The sequence below is a fragment of the Natator depressus genome, chromosome 6, assembly GCF_965152275.1.
Source record: "Natator depressus isolate rNatDep1 chromosome 6, rNatDep2.hap1, whole genome shotgun sequence".
Taxonomy (NCBI): domain Eukaryota; kingdom Metazoa; phylum Chordata; order Testudines; family Cheloniidae; genus Natator; species Natator depressus.
This window is the reverse complement of record NC_134239.1, coordinates 71,585,556-71,609,478: the sequence shown is the minus strand read 5'-3', so window position 1 is coordinate 71,609,478 and position 23,923 is coordinate 71,585,556. Positions and strand designations below refer to the sequence as shown.

General features: G+C 47.0%; 1 long non-coding RNA gene across 2 annotated transcripts in view; it reads right to left on the bottom strand.

Annotated features, from left to right (window-relative positions):
- The window catches only part of LOC141989258 (uncharacterized), a 59,150-nt gene extending 45,654 nt beyond the window's left edge, over positions 1–13,496 (bottom strand). Inside the window, exon 1 of one of the 2 annotated variants that reach the window (XR_012639950.1) lies at positions 12,486–13,496. This is a non-coding gene — a long non-coding RNA (uncharacterized LOC141989258). The remainder of the gene's footprint in view (positions 1–12,485) is intronic. The other variant, XR_012639948.1, reaches the window with a different exon arrangement.
- Between the last annotated feature and the right edge of the window lie 10,427 nt (positions 13,497–23,923).

The window sequence follows — 23,923 nt, the reverse complement described above, 5'->3', positions numbered from 1 at the left end:
GTATATTAGGCGTCACCAGCCCTACGTCCTCTCAGTTCCTTTTTCCCAGCAACTCCTACAGAGGGGCAAGTAATGGAATGGACATGAGCAACACATCTCGAAGAACAACAGTTACAAAAGGTAGGTAACCGTTTTTTCTTCTTCGAGTGCTTGCTCATGTTGATTCCATTCTAGGTGACTCACAAACAGTATCCCTGGAGGTGGGCTCGGAGTTCACAGTCGTGCAGCTTGCAACATTGCTCTACTGAAGCCAGCGCCGTCTCAGGCTTGCTGTGTGAGTGTGTAGTGAGATGTGAACTTGTGAACGAACGACCAGGTAGCGGCCATGCAGATATCTTGAATAGGTACTTGGGCCAGGAAGGCCACTGAAGAGGCTTACGCTCTAGTCGAGTGGGTGGTTACAATCGCCGGAGGAGGCACTTTCGCCTGTTCATAGCAAAAACGGATGCAGGCGGTGATCCACGATCAAATTCTCTCAGTGGATACAGAATGACCTTTCATCCTGTCTGCCACGGCGATGAACAGCTGTGTTGATTTACGGAACAGCTTGGTCCTTTCGATGTAAAAGGCTAGTGCTCTCCTGACATCTAGAGAGTGCAATCTATTCTCCTCCTCAGACTTATGAGGCTTTGGAAAGAAGACTGGCAAGAATATGTCCTGGCTCAGGTGAAACTGTGAAACAACCTTGGGCAGGAAAGCTGGGTGCAGCCGCAGCTAGACTTGTTCTTGAAAATCTTGTTCTAGTGTTCTTGAAAAACACTATATAGGGCAGCTCCGAGCTAAGCGCCCTAATCTCAGAGACCCTATGGGCAGATGTTATTGCCACCAGCAATGACACCTTCCAGGAGAGCAGAAGAAGGAAACAGAAAGCCAATGGCTCAAAGGGGGCCCCCATGAGCCATGTCAGCACTAGATTCAGGTCCCAAGGAGGGTCCTAGACATGGAAATGAGTCACTCCAGACCCTTCAAGAACCAGACTGTCATGTCGTGAGCAAAGACCAACTTGCCCTGGACTGGAGGGTGAAAGGCTGATATAATGGCCAACAGGGCCTTAATTAATGAAAGGGACAAGCCCTGGAGCTTACGATCATAGAATCATAGAATATCAGGGTTGGAAGGGACCTCAGGAGGTCATCTAGTCCAACCCCCTGCTCAAAGCAGGACCAATCCCCAACTAAATCATCCCAGCCAGGGCTTTGTCAAGCCTGACCTTAAAAACTTCTAAGGAAGAAGATTCCACCACCTCCCTAGGTAAAGCATTCCAGTGCTTCACCACCCTCCTAGTGAAAAAGTTTTTCCTAATATCCAACCTAAACCTCCCCCACTGCAACTTGAGACCATTACTCCTTGTTCTGTCATCTCCTACCACTGAGAACAGTCTAGATCCATCCTCTTTGGAACCCCCTTTCAGGTAGTTGAAAGCAGCTATCAAATCCCCCCTCATTCTTCTCTTCCGCAGACTAAACAATCCCAGTTCCCTCAGCCTCTCCTCATAAGTCATGTGTTCCGGTCCCCTAATCATTTTTGTTGCCCTCCGCTGGACTCTTTCCAATTTTTCCACATCCTTCTTGTAGTGTGGGGCCCAAAACTGGACACAGTACTCCAGATGAGGCCTCACCAATGTCGAATAGAGGGGAACAATCACGTCCCTCGATCTGCTGGCAATGCCCCTACTTATAGATCCCAAAATGCCATTGGCCCTCTTGGCAACAACAGCACACTGTTGACTCATATCCAGCTTCTCGTCCACTGTAACCCCTAGGTCTTTTTCTGCAGAACTGCTGCCTAGCCATTCGGTCCCTAGTCTGTAACGGTGCATGGGATTCTTCTGTCCTAAGCGCAGGACTCTGCACTTGTCCTTGTTGAACCTCATCAGATTTCTTTCAATCCTCTAATTTGTGTAGGGCCCTCTGTATCCTATCCCTACCCTCCAGCGTATCTACCTCTCCTCCCAGTTTAGTGTCATCTGCAAACTTGCTGAGGGTGCAATCCACACCATCCTCCAGATCATTTATGAAGATATTGAACAAAACCGGCCCCAGGACCGACCTTTGGGGCACTCCACTTGATACCGACTGCCAACTAGACATGGAGCCATTGATCACTACCCGCTGAGCCCGACAATCTAGCCAACTTTCTATCCACCTTATCATCCATTCATCCAGCCCATACTTCTTTAACTTGCTGGCAACAATACTGTGGGAGACCGTGTCAAAAGCTTTGCTAAAGTCAAGGAACAACACGTCCACTGCTTTCCCCTCATCCACAGAGCCAGTTATCTCGTCATAGAAGGCAATTAGATTAGTCAGGCATGACTTGCCCTTGGTGAATCCATGCTGACTGTTCCTGATCACTTTCCTCTCCTCTAAGTGCTTCAGAATTGATTCCTTGAGGACCTGCTCCATGATTTTTCCAGGGACTGAGGTGAGGCTGACTGGCCTGTAGTTCCCAGGATCCTCCTTCTTCCCTTTTTTAAAGATGGACACTACATGAGCCTTTTTCCAGTTGTCCGGGACTTCCCCTGATCGCTATGAGTTTTCAAAGATAATGGCTAATGGCTCTGCAATCACATCCGCCAACTCCTTTAGCACCCTCGGGTGCAGCGCATCCGGCCCCATGGACTTGTGCTTGTCCAGCTTTTCTAAAATAGTCCCGAACCACTTCTTTCTCCACAGAGGGCTAGTCACCTCCTCCCCATGCTGTGCTGCCCAGTGCAGCAATCTGGGAGCTGACCTTGTTCGTGAAGACAGAGGCAAAAAAAGCATTGAGTACATTAGCTTTTTCCACATCCTCTGTCACTAGGTTGCCTCCCTCATTCGCTAAGGGGCCCACACTTTCCTTGACTTTCTTCTTGTTGCTAACATACCTGAAGAAACCCTTCTTGTTACTCTTAACATCTCTTGCTAGCTGCAACTCCAGGTGTGATTTGGCCTTCCTGATTTCACTTCTGCATGCCCGAGCAATATTTTTATACTCTTCCCTGGTCATTTGTCCAATCTTCCACTTCTTGTAAGCTTCTTTTTTGTGTTTAAGATCAGCAAGTGTGTTTAAGATCAGCAAGATGTAGAAGCTGGTCCAGGATTGACCGCAGCTAGGCCCGCTCAGGCCCAATACCCTGGTCCAAGGCCCAGCACGTGAACCGTTTCCATTTGGCCACATAGGTTGCCCTGGTAGAGGGCTTCCTGCTGCCCAACGGTACCTGCTGGACACGGGCCGAGCACTCCTGCTCTTTGGCATTTAACCATGCAGCAGGCAAGCCGTCAGGTGCAGCGCTGCCAGGTTTGGGTGCAGAAGGTTCTGGTGGTTCTGGAACAGCAGATCCAGCCAGAGGAGCAGCTGTTGTGGGGCTGCCAATGAGAGATCCAGCAGCATGCCGAACCAGTGCTGGCAAGGCCAAGCCGGGGCTATTAGCTTCACCCTATCCTATTTTATCTTCATGAGGACTGTGGATTATCAGCACTGGTGGGAAGGCATACATCAAAGCCCCCAACCACAGGAATAAGGCAGCGTCTGACAGGAAGCCTCTGCCAATATCCCGAATTGAGAACACGTGGCATTTCCTGTTCTGACAAGTTTCAAACAAGTCCACCTGGGGAGTTCCCCACCTTTGGAAGATCACGCTGACCACCTCGGGATGGAGAGTCCACTCGGGGTGAGACGAGAAGGTTCTGCTGAGGCGATCTGCTAATACATTCCTGATGCCCAGCAGGTGCATGGCCATGAGAAGAATGGCATGCTGCACACAGAAGTCCCAGAGCCAGAGAGCTTCCTGGCAAAGGGCTGTTGACCTAGCTCCGCCTTGCTTGTCCGACAGGACTTGTACCACCTTGCCCTTCAAGTGGGACTGGAAAGCCTGGCAGGCCAAATGAACGGCTCTGAGCTCCCTGACATTTATGTGGAGGAAGTGACCGTCCCACGATCAACGGCCTTGCGTACTGAACTTGCCCAAGTGGGCTCCTCAGCCCAGGTCCGATGCAACGGAAACCAGGGTCAACGACGGGGACACGAAGGGAACCCCCTCCAACACTGATTCGGGGTCCAACCACCATTCCAGTGACAACCGGATTTGGTCCGGCACCCTGATTACCAGGTCTAGATCGTGCCTGTTAGGGGTGTAGACTGATGTCAGCTACGCTTGCAACGGCCGGAGATGGAGCCAGGCATGATGGACCACATAAGTACAAGATGCCACGTGACCTAACAACCTTAGGCAGGTGCAGGCTGTAATGAGTGGGTGGCCCCTTAAATGGGAGATCAAGTCCGACATGGCTTGGAAATGAGCCTCCGGATGGAAGGCTCTGGCCCGTGTGGAGTTGAGGACCGCCCTATGAACTCTATTCATTGCACTGGTATGAGGGTCGATTTCTTTTTGTTTACTAATAGGCCCAGGTATTGACAGGTAGAACGCACCAGATCGAGACACCTCTGCACTTGATCCCGCAATCTGCCCTTGATGAGCCACTTGTCAAGATAAGTATAGACATAGACCCCTTGACGTCTCAGGTAAGCGGTGACCAGGGCCATTCCTTTTGTGAATACCCGCAGGGCCAACAAATGCCATGAATTGGAAATGATGCTGGCCCACCAAAAAATGGAAAAACCGTCTGTGTCCTTGGAAGATGGAAATATGAAAATAAGCGTCTTTCAAGTCGAGAGTGGCATACCAGTCTCCTGGATCCAGGGAGGGAATGATGGAGGCCAGGGAGACCACGCGGAACTTCAACTTTTTGAGATATTTGTTGCGTCACCCGCAGGTCCAGAATGGGTCTTAGACCCCCTTATTCTTTCAGGATTAGAAAATAGCAGGAGTAGAACCCTTTCCCCCTCATTTCCCGAGGGACCTCCTCCACTGCCCCCAACTGCAGGAGGTTATCTACCTCTTGAACGAGGAGTTGCTCATGGGAAGGGTCCCTGAAGAGGGACAGTGAAGAGGGGTGGCATGGGGGTGGCCGAGAATTGCAGGTTGTACCCCAGAGATACAATTTCCAGCACCCAACGGTACGAGGTGACCTGAGACCAGGCTGAACAGCAGGGACAAAGATGGCTGAGGAAAGAATGAGGTGGATCCGGGGAGTTGACTGGGGCATTACTCTCGATTGCACCCTCAAAAGGAGAGCTTCTGGCCTCCGTGTTACGCGGGTGAGCGAGAGGAGGAAGGGCGGTGATGACTAAAACTCGTGTACCTATCCCTTCTCCTTGCAGACCTGGTGAGGTTGCCAAGGCCTGGGCACTGGGGGCAGCCGGAACTGCTTCCTTGTCAATTGCGGTGTATGCAGACTCGGCGAGCGGAGGGTGGCCTGAGTGTCCTACAGCCCATGCAGCCTCACACCGGTCTGCTCAGCAAAGAGTCTAACCCCATCAAACAGGAGGTCGTGGACTGAGGACTGCATCTCCTGGGAGAGGCCCAGAAGCCAAGAACTGTGCCTCATGACCATAGCTGAAGCGACCACTCTGGCCACCGAATCAGCTGCGTCCCACACCATTTGGAGGAGCATGATGCCGCTGTAGTAGCCTCCTCAACAAGGGTCCCAAATTTGTGGGCCGAGTAGAACTAGACTGCCCGTCTATCTTTCTCATTGGCTGTGGAAATGACCAACTACCCCAGGGGATGGTGGGTGTACAAGTATTCAAACCCCTTGGCTGGGACAAAATACTTCTTTTCAACCCAACTGGAGGTGGGTGGGATTGAGGATGGGGTTTGCCAGAGGCTTTGCAATTTTTAGGACCCCATCAGGCACCAGAAATGCAACACATGCGGGGGTTGATGGGGAGAGCACATTAAACGAAGGTGTCCGATTTCTCCACCACCTCCAGGCCTAAGTTCATGGCCACCTGTCGGAGCAGGGCTTGATGCTCCTTAAAATTGTCCAGTGGACTAGCGTGAAAGGGCCCTGCAACAGCCTCATCTGAAGAGGATGAGGATGCCTGGACCACCTGGGATAGGCCTCGGGGCTTCATTCCCCATGGGAGGAGGAGGTTTCGGGGTGGGTACTTGCTCCTCCACCCCAGCGTCCAATTGCGCTTTGCGCACCAAGCCCGGTGCTATCTGTTGCTTTTCTGAAGTGGCTACTGATGACTGGTGCAAGGAGGCATCGGCATAACCGGCACGCCCCAGGCACTCCAGTAGGGCCATTGCACCAGCCACTAGCCCTGCTGCCATGATGGCATCGTGGAGGTGGATGCAGCCTCAGGTGCCCAGTTGCTGCCTTGGTGAGGGGCTGAACCCCCTTTCTGTGCTGAAGGAATCCCCTTCTGGTGACCGCAGTGGGGCCGTCGACAGCTGAGTCTGGCAGCTAAGCTTCGCCGTGAGTGAACGGTGCCCTGAATAAGCGGATTGGTGCCAGGAGCGAGGGGATTGGTACCATGTTGGGGAATGTTCCCATGGTCTAAGTGCCGGTGACCTATGTCATGAAGATGGTTGGCGGGAGGACGACATGTGTTGGCCATACGGTGACCAGCGTCTCTCTCTGGGAGAAACTTGTCAAGAAGGTGGAGACCGGGAGCACAGTGCTGGTGATCCGAAGTGGTGAACCAGCCACCTGGACTGACACAGAGATCTAGGGCGCGGAGACGGAGATTGCTGTTTCGGCTCCGGGGCCTGGCGGCATTTGCTCGCCCTCTGGGAGGATGCTACAGATGGCTTGCCCTTGTACGGAGCCTTTGCCAGGACCATGGCCACATACAGTGCCGGCTGCGCTAGAAGAGTCCTTTGCTTTCTGGGCGCCGGGAGGGCGGTGGCTCCGCCAGGAGTCTGGGACCCCTACCGCTCCCTGGAGTTGGTGGCGGATCCCTCTGGCGGCTAGAAGGCCCCATAGGGGAGACACCCCCATGTGGTTCCGGTGTGGGCGAGCTGCGGCCCAAACAAGGTCCTTTACTAGATGCCCCTTGGTCTTTCTTGCTCAGTGCTGGGTCACACCTCTTCTATTTCTTCTTGGGCATCGGCGAAGGGGAGCCGTGCCGGGTAGACCCTAGTGCCAGGAGTGCACTGCGCACCGAGGCCGAAATACTGGGAGCCGAGTCCAGTCAGGACGGCTCCGAGGCTGGGAGGAGAGCAGACTTCATGAGGAGGGCCCTCAAACAGATGTCGTGCTCCTTCTGTGTTCTGGGATGATAGTTCTTACAGATGTTACACTTTTCTTTTACATGTGATTCCCGCAAGTACTTCAGGCAGCTGCTATGGGGGTCACTAACAGGCATAGATCATACTCAGCACAGGGCTTAAAACCAGTGACCAGGGCATGCCCCACCTGGGGCAAAGTCCCTGCCAGGACCCTAACTTACTAACTACAGTTCTTAACTACTTCACTAGCTAACAACTGTCAACAGAACTATTTACAAAGCACTAAAACACAAAGTGAAGGAGAAACCGCTAACCACTTGCTAGGCAAGGGAAAGAGATGCTCCGACCAACCGCCACAGGCGATAAGAAGGAACTGAGAGGGTGCAGGGCCGGCAGCACCTAATATATCAATGCATGAGCGCAGCCCTCCAGAGGGCGCCACAGCCGACCCTATGGATACTGCTAAGGCAAAAATCTCCAGCGACTGTGCACGTGGGCACTCACACACCCAGAATGGAACTGACATGAGCAGGCACTCGAAGACTATTAAGGCACTGCCCTCATTTTACGGAGGATGTCACTCATTCTGCATTTCCACCTAATAAGGATATGGAGGAGAAATTTTGGTGCACTGATACTTTTAAAAGTCTTTCATGTTTTTCTTCTCATGCTGCTACAGTGTTAAGCGGTTAAGTTACTGAAACCAAGATTTTAAAGATAGGAGCCCAAAGTTAAGATCTTAAACTCAAATTTAGGCATTTAAATAAGCCTGTTTTTCTGAAATGCTGAGCACCCAACAGCACCCTTTGAGGTCAATTGCAGATGGTAGGCACTCAGCATTTTTGAAAATAAGGTCACTTATTTAGGTTCCTCAAAAGCACCTACATGACTTTGGAGTCTTAGTCCCAATTTCACAAGTGATGTAAGGCACTTAGGGTATGTCTACACTACAGCTAGGGGTGAGGTTTCCAGCACAGGTAGTTGGACTCACATCAGTGCAGCTCAAGCTAGTATGCTAAAAATAGCAATTTGGATGTTGCTGCAAGGGCTCTGAGCTCAGGCTAGCCACCTGACGCCAAGCCTGCCAGACCCACCTGGGTCTGAGCTGCATGTCTTAAATATATTTAAAGGGACAGAGTAAAGAAAAAAATCATATAGTTAAAGAAATTCCTTCCCTCTACTGTTAATAGCACCTTCAATTATTCCACTTAAAATAATTCCTGCAAAACAGATTTGCTTTCTACCATTCAAGCTCTCTGGTTTTATTTTTGCTTTTCACTCAGAAATGGAGGCTAGTCAGTTTCACTCTGTTCGGGTGTGCTTGCTTAGCACAATGCTGTTGTGTTTCCAGTACTGCAAGAGAATGTTTAAAGGAAAACAAAGAGCTTCATGGATTTTTGTTATATTTCAGAGAAATATTTATATCCTATTAGATTCTGACTTCCCTTCCTACCCCCCATTCCCTTTCTGTGTTTAATTTTTTAAAATGCAAAGTTTGAACCTACGAGCACTTGGCAGCGATGCTTTCAAAGTGAGAGCTAGCAGGTGTAGAATGAAAGAACTGCTCAGACTTGTCCCGATGTTGTGATGATAAATATTCTTTCAATAAACAAACACTGTGTAAAAGAATTACACTTCCAGTGGAGCATGAATAGCAACACTCCTCAGATCATCCTGGCATCCAGCCTCAAACAAACACCCAGCAAATGTAGATTAAAAAAAGAGTCAGGAACACTGCCACAAATACAACAAAAACCCACAAGTCAAGACATATACTTAGTGTGGACAGATGGAAAAATATACTTAAAAACAGATCTTGTAATTAGGATTTTGAATATTCTCTGGGTCAGCTCTTCAGCTGGTGTAAATCAGTGTAGTTCCACATACATCCATGGAGTTACACTGATCACTTAGGGATGGGCCCAGCATCTTCTGATGCCAACAACAAACCCTGTTGTCTCCAGTGATCCAGGATCAAATCCTAAAGTCACTACAATGTACGAGAGAGAGAGAGAGAGTGAAAAGAAAAAAGAAAAAGAGAGATTATTTTCTCCTTCACCAATGCAGCTCGCTCAGGAACTCTCTTAGCTCTGGTTCTTAGTTAATACTCAAAGCATGTCAAAATTGAAAAACGTTGTAGAACTTCTATTTTTCATTGATCACTGGAAAGCTCTGGCTCTCAGGACTAATCGGTGTTCATCAGACTCTGGGCCCTAATTGTAGGCAAAGCTCCCATTGGCTTCAATAGCAGTTTGGCCTGAGTAAGCGCTACAGGTCTGAGTTTTTTCCTGTTAAAGTTTGCTAGTAGATTTTGTTTTCAGGGATAGCCGTTTCTATACAGTAGCTACTTTCTTTGAATAAACTGATAGCTATTAACTTGGAACAGACACTATAAAAGGCCCACAGGGAGCTTTCTTCAAGACAGCTGTTTAATTTAAACCTGACTGCTCCAATATGCGTTCTTTCATCTCACTGCCTTTACGTAAGGAAAAATAGGAGAGGAAAATACACAAACTAACTGTTCTAGGACCTTTAAGATCTCTTGTCATTTGCACTGCTGTGTGATGACAGCAGAACTACAAATGGCAAAAAACAAAACAAAACACTTGTATTTACATTACATTGTAACAGAACATTTATATTAAATAAGCAGTTAGCCTGGTTGTTGGCTTGAAGTCCACATGCCAAAGCCCCAGAACACTGAGGAAACAATGAAACCACATGATGTGGTGTTAACTCCCTTTTTGGAGTTGTTGGCTGAGGCTAACATTTTTCAGAAGTGTCCATTGAGTTTTGACTGCTCAGCCGAAGAAGCGTGGGTTCTACTTTTCAGAGTTGCTGAGCACTCACCACTGCCACCGACTTCAATTGAACTTGTGGATGGCTCAGCACTTCTAACCTGAGCCACGTCTGGCTTGATCCTCAGGGCACCCCAAATCAGTGGCCATTTTTGAAAATTTGGGCCTTAATGAAGTTGCAAAACAGTTGGCGAATAGCTACCTAGTGCAGTTGCTCCCAACCTTGATTTGCTGGAGCCCTCTTAGGCAGTGGCACCAATTAGGGGAGGCTGGGGTAGTATGGGGGAGCAAACACTCCCCCCCCCCAAGGTTTTTGCACTTGCTCAAAATTCCATAGGCCACTGAATGGAGATGGGGGGAGAGGGGAAGGGGGCAGGGCCCAACCACTTTTAAGCAATGGCCCCATACTAAATCAGTCCTGAGCCTCACTCTAGCTGCGTGGTCACACCACCAGTGAAATCTGACTCAGACAGCCCCCTGTACAGACGGAGGGGCACCCGGGCCAAGGTGCAGAAAGTGTCAGTGTGACCTGGGTCATGGGGTCACAGTACCATTCAAATTTGGCCCAACTGCTGCTCTCCCCACATGGAGGGGCGGCCAGGCCAAATGGTGTTGGGGAGCCTGTTCCTGTATGGCAGAGCACAGGCGAGTTGCTGAGAACTTGACTCCTGGCCGCACTGGCTTGTGCACTGTGTGGGTATAAGACAGGGGATGCTCTCCGGCCGAGGGAGACCCAGGGGCCCTGCGGGAGGAAGATGGGGGATGAACAGGGACTGGAACAAGGTCCCTGCACAGGAGCAGGGGGAAGGGTACTGGAGGGAGTCTGGACATGAATTAGCAGGCCCCTACCCCCACAAAAAATATGTGAACTGGCACCACTGCAGTCTTAGGATAGTTCGGAGTGTGAATGATCCCTCTTCATGGCGCCTTGTATCAAGTCCTGGCTGTCTCTCTTTCCGCTCCCTCACATGTCTTTGTCTGTCTCTTTCTCCTCCCCTCTCTTCCCCCCATGTTTTTGGTGACTTCTCCTCGTCCTCTCTGGTAGCTTCAGCTCCTCTCCCCATTCCCCAGGAAGCAACATAATAAGATGCTTGGGTTGGTGGGTCCTGCCTGAGCCTGCAGCCACCACACTTGTGAGCTGCTTCTATAGCCAGCTACTTTAGGGCTTGTCGTCACTGCTAAAAAGGTGCTTTTTTTTAACCTCAGGGTAACTACCATGCGTGAACTATGCTGAGGTAAAAAAAACACTGAAGGCCAGACACCTTTGTTGTATCATTAGATAAACAGTCCTGTACAACCTCCTGGAGTTGACTTTGGTGAGTTTACCTCCTGGTAAAACTGAAGTGCATGGTCTTCACTTTGGTTTTACCACACAGTAGCTCACAGAGGCTGGTTAAGATGAGGTAAATAACACACCTTTTTTAGTGAAGACAAGCCCTAAGAAACCTCAACAAAAGCAGGGAGGAAAGCTAGATAGTTTTAAAAGGAGCCACCTGCTGCTTTACCTGCAGACACCATAGCTCGTTTGGTGAGCATGTTGGATCTGGAATCCTACAGCTTTACCCGTTCACATTGATTTCTCCTCTGCTCCTACTCTTCTAAACTAGTCTGATACCCCATGCTCCCAGGAGGGCCTACCCCCACAATGGAAAACACTGAGCTACATACCAAATAGCACTTTGGGTGCTCACCTCTCTGAAAAAGCTAGACAGAGATCCTATTGTGTCTGCCACCCTGAAGCAGTGATCCTTATTTACTTTGATATGGAACAATTACCAGATAAACGACATGGTAGCACTACTTCTTACTCCTCTGACTCACCACAGACCCTGTGGTGAGTCCTCCCCTCCTACATCCCATGAAAATATGTGAAACAGCAAAGCCTATGGGACTGTCCAGGCCACTTGCATTACAACAAGTGACATAATCACTTTTTACTTATTGTCCATCTATCCCAGTTCTCAGATCAATATATTACCTAAGATAATATTGTACTGTCCAGTCTCCTCCTCATTATCAGTTATTTGAGAACAATGCTTTATCTGTCAGCGAAATTGAGCAGACCTTTGAGCATCTCCCATGCAGACACAAATGTCTGTTCACAGCATGATGGAACAATGCAGCTTCACAACCTGCGAGGCTGGACACATAACCTAAATCAGTTTCAGTATTATCTGAGGACCAGCAGCCTTCCTCTTTCAAAGAGGCTTTAGTCCCATTGCAGCCTTCTCCAACTCAAGGAGGCTCGCTGAGTAGAGCTTCCTCAATGTAACAGCAAAAAGGGTTTCCTCCACATCACATGATGATTTCACTAAATTCTAAATGTGAAAATAAATGGCATCTGAAAGATTCATTCTTCTGGTTGTCTATAAAAAGACACTAGGGTGCCTTGCCAATAGAGCTTTAGCACTTCTAGAGACTGTTCAGGTCAAACACACACCAGCACAGCCAACACCTGAGCAGGTCTAGTGTGGCCAGTGCTAAGACAACATGCTGAGCAGGAGGATCAGAGTTAGAATCTCAGTTTTGCCATCTCCAGACTGGCAGGAAGGGGGAACATCCAGGGAGTGATTCCTTCAACTTCAGGGATGAGGAAGGGCTTTATAATGCCACAGTGGCTCTCTTACCTGAGAACTTTGAAGTGGGAAGCACTGCTCTGAAGGGAGTCTGTTTTCTGCCTGCAGCTAAAGGATGTTGCTGCTGCAGCTTGGACCCGATGCAAGGAGGTATCAGGGATGCTCTTGCCGAATGGCTGATGCTGCAGTCTCTCTAGCAGGAGCAATTCTTGATGAGAAAAGCAAAGGATAACAAGGTAAACATAGCTTTTAACCAAGCTGTGAAGTTGGAATCTCAGAACTTCTTGCTGCCTGGGCATCAGATCTTTATTTTGGAAGGGCCCCATTGTTGCTAATCTTGCCATGGAATTCCCTGTTAGAATGGCAGCAAGAGTTCCTTCGACCCAACAACACATTTAAAAGGGCCGTCTGGTAAACAAACAATAAGCTTCTTATCTACCATTCCCCTATTACGGGAATTATTATGCCTCTATGTGAGGCAAGCAAGCTACAAAACAAATCAAGAGTACAGACAATTGTGGTGGGGGGAGGGGCGCATATGTTGGATAAGGTGGGCTTCAATCACACCCCTCCAAAAATTATCACTGGCTGCTAAAAGAGAACAGTCATATTAACTTAGCTCTATCATTGTGCAATGCTGCTGTCAGAGATATGAAGCAAGGTGCGTTGATGTGCTTTGCCCAAGGTTTGGTAATTGATTGACATGGACCATAAATCTGAACCACCAAACACAAACATCCCAAACTCCATTGCTTGAAACATTCACATGTCTTTCTGGATTCCTCTTCAACATCAGAAAAGGATTACATCAATCCTGGTACATGTCTGACTCCTTCCTAAAGCTGTGATGTAGCAAGACAGGTTTTTGACAAGTTCCACAAATGCCTCAGCCTTTCAAATTCTTAAAATCTACTTGAGATCCATAATAGTAAATGCAAGGCCAAATTCTGCATTTCTAAATGCATTCGAACATTCAGCAAAATCCATAAGAATTCTGACTAAGGACCACTGCAGGATTTGGGCCACAGAGACTGTTCTCCAAGTAGATGTTGGAAAATCAGTTTTAACTAAGGGCAATAGACCCAGAAAACGTTCCAGGGGAAAAGTCTGTCTGTGGATGTGCTCCTCATGGCCCAAAATCATCACTGGCTTATCTCTATTAACTACAGTGGAGTTACACTAGAGATGATCGCGATAGTTCTCCACGTACCCAGGACTGTCATCTCCAGCAAGAGGAAGTCTTTCTCGTGATCATGGGTGTCAGCTTCTTACCACCACCAGCCTTTCAGCTGTTCAAGCACTCTCCTCTGGACTATGCCAGCTCTGTCTTCACCTTGCAGTTTAACAATAGGCACACCCAAATCCCTTTGAATCATTCCCCTGTGATATCCAACCTCTGACACTGGCTATTCACAGAAATCCCAGATTGTCTCCCCCAAACATGCAGTGTACCCCAATTCACCAGTTTTACTGTAAGCCACTACTCCTGTAAATCTCACAGCACTTGTCAGTACTTATAATAAAACAAAAGTAGGTTTATTTAAGAAAAGGTAAAGATTTAACTAGAAATGAAGGAAATATGTGAACCACTAGTTACCATAAAAACAAAATCATAAGGTGCAAACCTGGGTCTACAGGGGACCCTTTCCAAGGAGTCTCTGCAGCACAATGACTATAGCATGTCCCCATGTATGCAAGTAGTAACAGTGAGCACCTCGCCAAAGACCTAAGAACTTTTCATGCCTTTGATTTTAGTGCCTGGCTAAGTTTCCCTACCCCTCGCCCCCAACTCAATACTGCCTACTGCTTAGAACAACTGTACAAAGAAGATCCTTGACAAATAGTCCATATGCAGTATTGTTGTAGCCACGTTGATCCCAGGATATTAGAGAGACAAGATGAATGGTCCCCTGAAATACATGTTAACTACTCATGCTAAACAATCTGTCCAAACCTTGTATTTAACAGTGACACTTTGAGATAGTTTCCCAGACCTGAGGAAGAGCTGTGTATAAGCTGGAAAGCTTATCCCTTTCACCCACAGAAGTTGGTCCAATAAAAAAAGATATTACCTCACCCACCTTGTCTCTCTAAATGGTCCATACACAGTGAAACCAATAAATAGCTAAGTACTCCCGCCCAGCCACGCCCCGAGCAACTTTACCCTGAGTTCACTATTACCAGAATTGAATTTTCATACTTTGAGGCCATTAAACAATTCAGGACTTTCTACCTCACTATAAATAGAGTTTACCTATATCCAAGTTCACTATATGCAGATTCTGCTATACTGAGTTGTTCACAAAAGACAGGTGGTACTATCAGATCAGCCTTGGAATCACCACATAGGAGCAATACTCCGCCCTCCCCTCCCCCAAAAGAAAACTATGTCTAATTATAGAAACATGAGCCCTTCTTTCTAAGAATATATTTATACACACACATATAAACGTGATTTTCCCCTAATGCTTGTGATATATTTCTAAAGAACTATCTCTCCTAGCCCCCAAAACATGTTATAGCTCAGTCCATGGCAATAGACCACAGCAGTCCATTAGAACATTCAAGCTTCCACAGTGACCACCACACGTTCTAGTGTCAAAGAGACGCTATTCCATTGGAATACCAGTACAGTAGTTCAAAGGTGATGTGCACAGGAGATGTGTGTTATCCCCACTTACTTGGTATGTTTAGCAGCAATACAGGCACAGCAGCAGAAGACTGAAAGGAGAAACTCACTGGTTGATGCTACTACCACCACAAGGCAGAAAAAGAGGAGAGCAGAAGAACGGTAGAGAGTGATGCTCCCCATCCACCCTGACTTCTGGGCATTTTCCATCTCCCTCTCCAGCTAAGGATGTGGAAAGTCATAGCATTTATTTAGCTTCTGCAGAATGGGATGGAGCAAAAACTGATCTTCAGTGACTTCTTAAGAACAAAAATAAAGAGAAGTCAAGGGAAAGTCAAAGAAGCAAACTCCAATGATAACCCCACTCATGTGAGGTAGATATTATTAGAGCAATCACTTTAAGGCTTAACAAATTAAAGCAATATGGTCTTAACTCCTCAGATAGCAGTTGATATAGTTAAATGTTAACATACCATAATAAACAATATATTGATATATATTTTAAGAGGAATATTTCCCTGAAGGGTAAGAAACAAGAGGTCATTTTGGTCTACAGGGCAAGTGCTTACTGATTATTTTATTTATAGTCTCCATCTGACTCATTGATCCTATAACTCTTTATTGAGTATCAAACAAGTCATTGAATGTTAATCATACAAGCACTGTTTACAGCTCCATAGCTAAGGCTGAGTTGAGGTTTTCACTAAAAGCACAGACCCTGTATTCTCCCCCTATCCCCAAACTAAGTAAGTAAATAATAATTAAATTTGAGTACTGAATGAACTTTCTGAGAGTTTACAAATAAATCAGTAAATTCGTTTATGAGTTAAAATTAATTAAAAAGTGGGTCCTTTAAGATATTTAGCACCCAGCATCAGACTATTTTTTCTCCTGAATGATCTCACCTTAAGGCATCTAGATAGGGCTACTGAAAAGCTTCTCAAAACAGTCACACATGTACAACAGGAAGTTTTCAAAGTTAGTAACTGCAGTGTTTTTAATTAAAATAAACACCAAAAGTCATTACAGCCTAAATGCATGCAACATTGTATGCTAGGAAGCAAAACTGGTTTTGAATTATAGGAGCAGAAAAATGCATCTTAATTTAATAAACTGCTATTGTTTGGCACTCATTATACAATCAGATTAATTCTGCTTTTCCTTGAAAAGTTTTTTTTAATAACTTGCTTATAGGCTGACACTTTGGACATTGTGAGCAGAGTTCAAACTTTGTGTTCAACTAATTTAAAAGTCCCTGAAAATCTGGATTTATAATGGAAGTGGTGACAGTTATAACTTTATTATTACACCATTAGAACATGTGAAACATGGCCTGTGACATCCAAAACATAGATGCAAAGATGAAGGCTGTGTAAAAGCTGCCAAAACTAAGTACTGTACATTGTCCTTGAATTCTGCTAGTCACCACCATTCTCTCTTGGGCATTCAAATTATTTGATCCATCAAATGCAATGACTATATGTCTTTGGCCAAAGGCATCCACCAAACCTATGCAGTTTCCATTTTTGTGAAGAGTGAAGTGAAACACTCCAAGACTAGAGACAAAGGGAAATAACCCACTGGGCATCAGTTTTGGTCAGTTGCTTACAACAGATGTTTAAAACCCACTGGTACATTTTGTCTTTGGTCTTCGAGCGTAGGCATGCCTCAAATAATTTGTTGTCCTCAAAGAGAGGCACAAGCAGGCAAGCATCCAAGCATGGATGCTTTGTTTACCTGACCTACACAGGTCTGCATTATAGCTCACCAAAAATGACTGCTAAACTTAAAGATGATGTACAGACTTATCACCTCAAACTTCTTTTATTTTGCTAATTATTTGGTGAAGCCATGTCCAAAAAGAGTAAGGGTTGAATATTAATCTTGAATCCCTCACTGAAACTGCCGATGGGCCATTTATTTTCCATTCTAAATTTATTTCATCTTTGCTTGCATAACTGGACAAATACACCAGGTATGGTGTTACTTCCCTTTTCCCTCAGTGAGTAAAAACTGGCTTTCAGATGTTACTGTATCAGTTCTTTTAATGTCAGCATAGCTATGACAGTAACCAAGTCAGAAAGCATGAGTAACACTTTTCTGTTAGCACGGCATCCCATAAATATGGAAGGACTTCTGTGTGCAGCCATTTTGGTATGTTCATATGAGATAGTCTGTACTGAGCACATCAATTTCTTGCAAGTGTTCATGATTTGACTTTGCTGTGTCACATTTTGGAAGCATAGTTAGCATCTGTCAGGAAACCCAAACCTATGTTATCCTTCTCTTCTAACACTCAAGCTGTTTTAGAAACCACATCGCACCCATGGCCCCCTGCAGTCATGGAAGCTTTGTCACGCCACACAAAATGTGCAGAACAATCAGTTTTCACAGGATAGTCTAATCTGCAGAATTATTACAAAATCCAAACTGGATACTTTGCAATGTAGCATCACATTGTCCTGATGTTGTATTAATAAGTGATTTGATTGTATCACAACTGTCAGACTGAGGCAACCCTATGATGATAAGACCCAAACATCACAACTTGGAATCTATTGTATTTAGAGCGCTAAACCCAACACTAACATTGAACGGGACCCCAAAAATCTGGCAATTAGTTCTGCTAACACCAACCTCAGAAATGAGTGCAATGGGCTTGTGAACATTTCAGTATCCTTGTCTACAGTGAAATAACTCTGACTAATTGACTTGGAGAGTTGTTTGTTTTTTTTATTAACTTATGGTTTTTGAAATCCTTCTCCGCAAGATTATACAGAGACATGCAATTTGTGTTCAGAGGGCATTAACACTGGAATCGGTTTCTTTCGGAGCTATTCAGTTGTAACATGAATCATATTTGAAAGAGAAACTACACTTCCATAAACTGTGTGCGGCTTCTATAGCACAAGCTCTGACTGGCTATTGTTAGGTACTGAAGCATCGCATGCAAGGCCTCTCCAACTTCAAGAATGATGACAATTACTTTATCTGACAAGATAAACCACCTTTTCAGCTTCATGTCCGACTGTAACCTTCCTTGCAAATATATATTTGGGTTGACCTTCTCAAGCAGCTGCTAGAAGGCTGCAGCTTATATGGCTGTGCTCCTGAACTCTAAATCGAGCACTGCTAGTTGAGATAACAAATAAAGCACAATAATCTGTGGTGCTTAAGTACTCTTGCAGTATGATCTTTTTTATCATGCAGGAATGGTACGGTGGCAAGCATCGCTTGTACTTAATCTCTTCAGTGGTCATTTTAGCATGGAAACCAGTAACACTGAACTTGACACCAGGCCTCTATCTAGTCCACGAGGGGGAAAACTACGGCCTGTGGGCCGGATCTGGCCCATCAGGGCTTTCAATCCAGCCCGCAGGATTACCAGCCCCGTGGTGCAGCAGGGCTAAGGCAGGCTCCCTGTCTGTCCTGGCCCCATGCCTCTCTCGGAAGCGGCTGGCACCAGGTCCCTGCAGCCTCTGGTGGGGGGGAGGGAAGGGAGAGAGAGACAGAGGGCTCCGTGAGCTGCCCTCGCCTGCAGGCACTACCCCCTGCAGCTCCCATTGGCCAGGAATGGGGAACCGCAGCCACTGGGAGCTTTGGGGGCGGTACCCGCAGGCAAGGGCAGCATGCAGCGGAGCCACCTGTGCCACCCCATCCCCAGGAGCCACTGCCAGACATTTCCAGGAGCGGTGCAGGACACGAAAAGGCAGGGAGCCTGCCTTAGCCCCGCTGTGCGCCACTGCCACCCTACAGCCACACCCTGAACCCCTCCTTCACCCCAACGCAAGCCCCCTGCTGCACCCCTTCTGCACCCCAACCCCCAGCTCTGAGCCCCCTAACCCCCTGCCTTGAGCCTCTGCTGCACCCCTCCTGCACCCCAATCCCCTGCCCTGAGCCCCCTAACACTACACATCCCCTCCTGCACCCCAGCCCCCTAACCCCCTGCCATAAGCCCCCTAGCACACCCCTCCTGCATCCCAAGCCCCCGACCCTGAGCCCCCTAACCCTTGAGACCCCAGTGCACCCAACCCCCTGCTGAGACCCCTGCCACACCCCTCCTGCACCCCAACCCCTTGCCCTGAGCCCCTTCTTACACACCGCACCCCCTCCCACACCCCAACCCCTTGCCCCAGCCCTACATTCATGGCCCTGAATACAATTTCCTCACCCAGATGTGGTCCTCAGGCCAAAAAGTTTGCCCACCCCGATCTAGTCTGATACAGCTAATTACATGCAGTAGAATGTGTCTGGGAAAGCAACACAGCACATGGAAACAATAAAATATGACAGGTAGATGATATAGTGACATGACCAAGAGTTTGCTGAAAGCTAAAGCCCAGATCCTCACTGGTATTTAGGCAACTAACTCCCATAAATTTCAGTGGGATTTAGATACATAAATGCCCTTGAGGATCTGGGCCTAAGTGCTTTGAGCACTCAGAAATGCCAGTCTAATGCATGGCTTGGGAGTATGTGGGTGCTTTAATAAAATGTTAGGGTTGTTTTAAACATCAGACATTTAACTTCTCTGTTTCTCTTCTTTGATAAAAACAATCCAGCTTGTTTATAACATTTTAAAAGGAAAATGAGTTCGTTTACCTACAGCCAGCCATGAAGCTCTAGATGCAGGCTAGGGGGTTAAAGGATTTAATACCTTCTCGCCATCATATCCTCCTCTCTTTTTTTCACCAACTCATCTCGCTCAGCAGTCCTTTATCTCTGTAATTGTATCCTTTGAAAAGGCATCCCTGTTTCTGCTCTGTGGGCCTCTTTAGTCCTCCAGTGTGCCCCAGATTCCTGCATTACCTGGTAGTTCAAAGAAGGTGGAGCTGAAAAGAGTGCAGAGGTTTCAGGGACATATTTAATCTGTATGTCATTGAGCAGAAACAAGGAAAACGTTTGCGAGGATCTGGTGGACAGAAAGTTTGCTTACAGAGAATGATTTGGGTCTGTCCTGTTGGTGATTAGCCATGGAGGTCCCCTTATTATTCTGATTATGCCCCATTATATGTTGCACATTAGGCAATTACTTACTTAGTATGTGACTAAAGATGTCCTTCGTAATTCATAGAACATATGAACAAGTACTAATGACTGCATCTTGGATCTATGAAGAATTCTAAGTGAAGTTTTTTTTCCTTTTTATAAAATAATCGTAATACCACTTTTCAATTACAGATATCAAAGTGCTTTACAAAAGGTGGGTAGGTATTTCCATTTTACAGATGGAACAAGTGAGGCAGAGACAGAGTAAGCCCCAATGGCCTCTCCTTTGGGGTTCCTAACTTTAAACTTTCAAGGCCTGACTTTTCAGAGGGGCTGAGCCCCCACAACTCTAGCTGAAATCAGTGAGAGCTACAGGTGATCAGCACCTTTGAAACACTGCTGTAAAATTAATACATTCCCATCTACTGAAACACTTTCTATAAAGATAACATAAACAAAAAAGCATTCTGACTTTGGGAAGGAACAGTGAAGGATCCTAGGATCCATCATCATGCTAGTTAGTGTCATAGCCAGAATTAATACTGGTTAGGCCACAACTGGAGTACTGACTCCAGTTCTGGGCACCACATTTCAAGAAAGATGTGACAAATTGGAGAAAGTCCAGAGACGAGCAACAAGTTTAAAGATCTAGAAAACATGACTATGAGGGAAGATTGAAAGAATTGGGTTTGTTTAATCTGGAGAAGAGAAGACTGAGCAGAGACAAAACAGTTTTCAAGTACATAAAAGGTTGTTACAAGGGGTATGTCTACACTACAGAATTAGGTCGAATTTATAGAAGTAGGTTTTTTAGAAATCGGTTTTATATATTCGAGTGTGTGTGTCCCCACAGAAAATGCTCTAAGTGCATTAACTCGGTGGAGTGCTACAACAGTACCGAGGCTAGAGTCGACTTCCGGAGCATTGCACTGTGGGTAGCTATCCCACAGTTCCCGCAGTCTCCGCTGCCCATTGGAATTCTGGGTTGAGATCCCAATGCCTGATGGGGCTAAAACATTGTCGCGGGTGGTTCTGGGTACATATCGTCAGGCCTCTGTTCCCTCCCTCCCTCTGTGAAAGCAAGGGCAGACAATCGTTTCGTGCCTTTTTTCCTGAGTTACCTGTGCAGACGCCATACCACGGCAAGCATGGAGCCCGCTCAGGTAACCGTCACCGTATGTCTCCTGGGTGCTGGCAGATGTGGTACTGCATTGCTACACAGCAGTAGCAACCCATTGCCTTGTGGCAGCAGACGGTGCAATAGGACTGGTAGCCGTCATCGTCATGTCCGAGGTGCTCCTGGTCGCCTCTGTGAGGTCAATCAGGAGCGCCTGGGCAGACATGGGAGCAGGGACTAAATTTGGAGTGACTTGATCAGGTCATTCTCTTTAGTCCTGCAGTCAGTCCTATTGAACCATCTTATGGTAAGCAGGCAGGTGATACGGATTGCTAGCAGTCCTATTGCATCATCTTCTGCCGGGCAGGCAAGCGATGAGGATGGCTAGCAGTCTTATTGTACCATCTTCTGCCAAGCAGCCATGAGGTGTGGATGGCATGCAGTCCTTCTGCACCGTCTGTTGCCAGCCAAAGATGTAAAAGATAGATGGAGTGGATCAAAACAAGAAATAGACCAGATTTGTTTTGTACTCATTTGCAAACCGCCCCCCGGTCTAGGGGACTCATTCCTCTAGGTCACACTGCAGTCACTCACAGGGAAGGTGCAGCGAGGTAAATCTAGCCATGTATCAATCAGAGGCCAGACTAACCTTCTTGTTCCAATAAGAACAATAACTTAGGTGCACCATTTCTTATTGGAACCCTCTGTGAAGTCCTGCCTGAAATAGTCCTTGATGTAAAGCCACCCCCTTTGTTGATTTTAGCTCCCTGTAAGCCAACCCTGTAAGCCGTGTCATCAGTCGCCCCTCCCTACGTCAGAGCAACGGCAAACAATCGTGTATCTGAGTTGAGAGTGCTGTCCAGAGCAGTCACAATGGAGCACTCTGGGATAGCTCCTGGAGGCCAATACCGTCGAATTGTGTCCACACTACCCCAAATTCAACCCGGCAAGGCCGATTTAAGCGCTAATCCACTTGTCAGGGGTGGAGTAAGGAAATCGATTTTAAGAGCCCTTTAAGTCGAAATAAAGGGCTTCATCATGTGGACAGGTGCAGGTTTACATCGATTTAAAGCTGCTAAATTCGACCTAAAGTCCTAGTGTAGACCAGGGCAAGGAGGAGGGAGAAAAATTGTTCTTCTTAACCTCTGAGGATAGGACAAGAAGCAATGGGCTTAAATTGCAGCAAGGGCAGGTTAGGTTGGACATCAGCAAAAAATTCCTATCAGGGTAGTTAAGCACGGGAATAAATTGCCCAGGGAGGTTGTGGAATCTGCATCATTGGAGATTTTAAAGAGCAGGTTAGACAAACACCTTTCAGGAATGGTCTAGAACAGTGGTTCTCAACCAGGGGTTCAGGGTCCCTGGTGGGGGGGGGGGCCATGAGCAAGTTTCAGGGGGGCCACCAACTAGGCCCAGTGTTAGACTTCCTGGGGTCCAGCACAGAAAGCCAAAGCCTCACTGCATGGGACTGAAGCCCAGGGCCCCAAGTCCTGCCACCTGGGGCTGAAGCCAAAGCCTGAGCAATATAGCTTCACAGGGGCCCTGGGCAACTGCCCTACTTGCTACCCCCTAACGCCGGCCCTGGCTTTTAGATGCAGAAAACCAGTTATTGTGGCACAGGTGGGCCATGGAGTTTTTAAGCATGTTGGAGGGACCTCAGAAAAAAAAAAGGCTGAGAAGCCCTGGTCTAGATACCACTTAGTCCTGCCATGTGTGCGGGGAACTGGACTAGATGACTTCTTGAGGTCCCTTCCAGTCCTACGATTCTATGATTAAAACTCAGGAATGTCTAGCCCTGAGCTCATATCACATTGTTCTTCTCCTTTTACACTTACCCCAACCCTGCCCTTAGCTGATGAGGTACAACCCTGTCCTTCCAGAAGGAGGATGAGCGGTCTAAAGCAGTCAGCTGATGAGCCATCTTCCTGCACAAAAGGAAGGAGTGGGAAACCTGAAAACAAGGGGAAATCACAAGCTTCACTGAAGTTTATTTTAACTTTTGAAAGAAGCTAGGAAACAAATTCCCTCAATATATTCACATAGGGCTTCTCCTTTTGTCAATGTTCTCTAGTCAAAACAACAACACTTTCTAGTCCAATAAGAGTTTCTTTTAAATGATCAAAATCAGAACAATGATTTTTTTATCTTGAAAATGCTTCTCTTCTTTGCTTGCCCTATAACCTAGCAGTAAGCTCATATTCCCCATGGCCCAGATCCACAAAGGTATTTAGGTTCCTCACTTTTATGGATCTGAGGAGCCTGAATGCCTTTGTGGATCTGAGCCCATGTGATTGGGCTAACATTCAGCAAAATGAGACACACACACACACCTGGCATAGTTTCCTAGGTCCCTGCCCCCACTGTGCACTGGAAAGGCTGCCTTCCCCTTCCTAGCTGGCCAGTGGCCTAGCGTTCTTAGCTATTGGCTCCAACTCCCTGTCTGGATCAGTTGCCGTTCCTTGCCAATTCTCCCCTGTTCCTGGCCTCAATTCCTAATGTGGCCTATTTCTTACTCAGACCAAGAGTAGTGTCTAGAAGTGGCAGCAGGGCAAAGTGAGTCACTGTGACGAGCAGGTGGTGAGGAGAGACTCCCAGACATCCAGAAACCTTCCCGCTTCCTTGCCATAACATAGCAAACTCCCAGTTGACAAATACCTGGAGGCTAGGCTCAAAAGGGTTAACTTTAAACTTTTTGATCAGGTCTGCAAGTGAGCCCAGATCTGATCAAGTCAATTTCTTTTTCTAACTAATTGA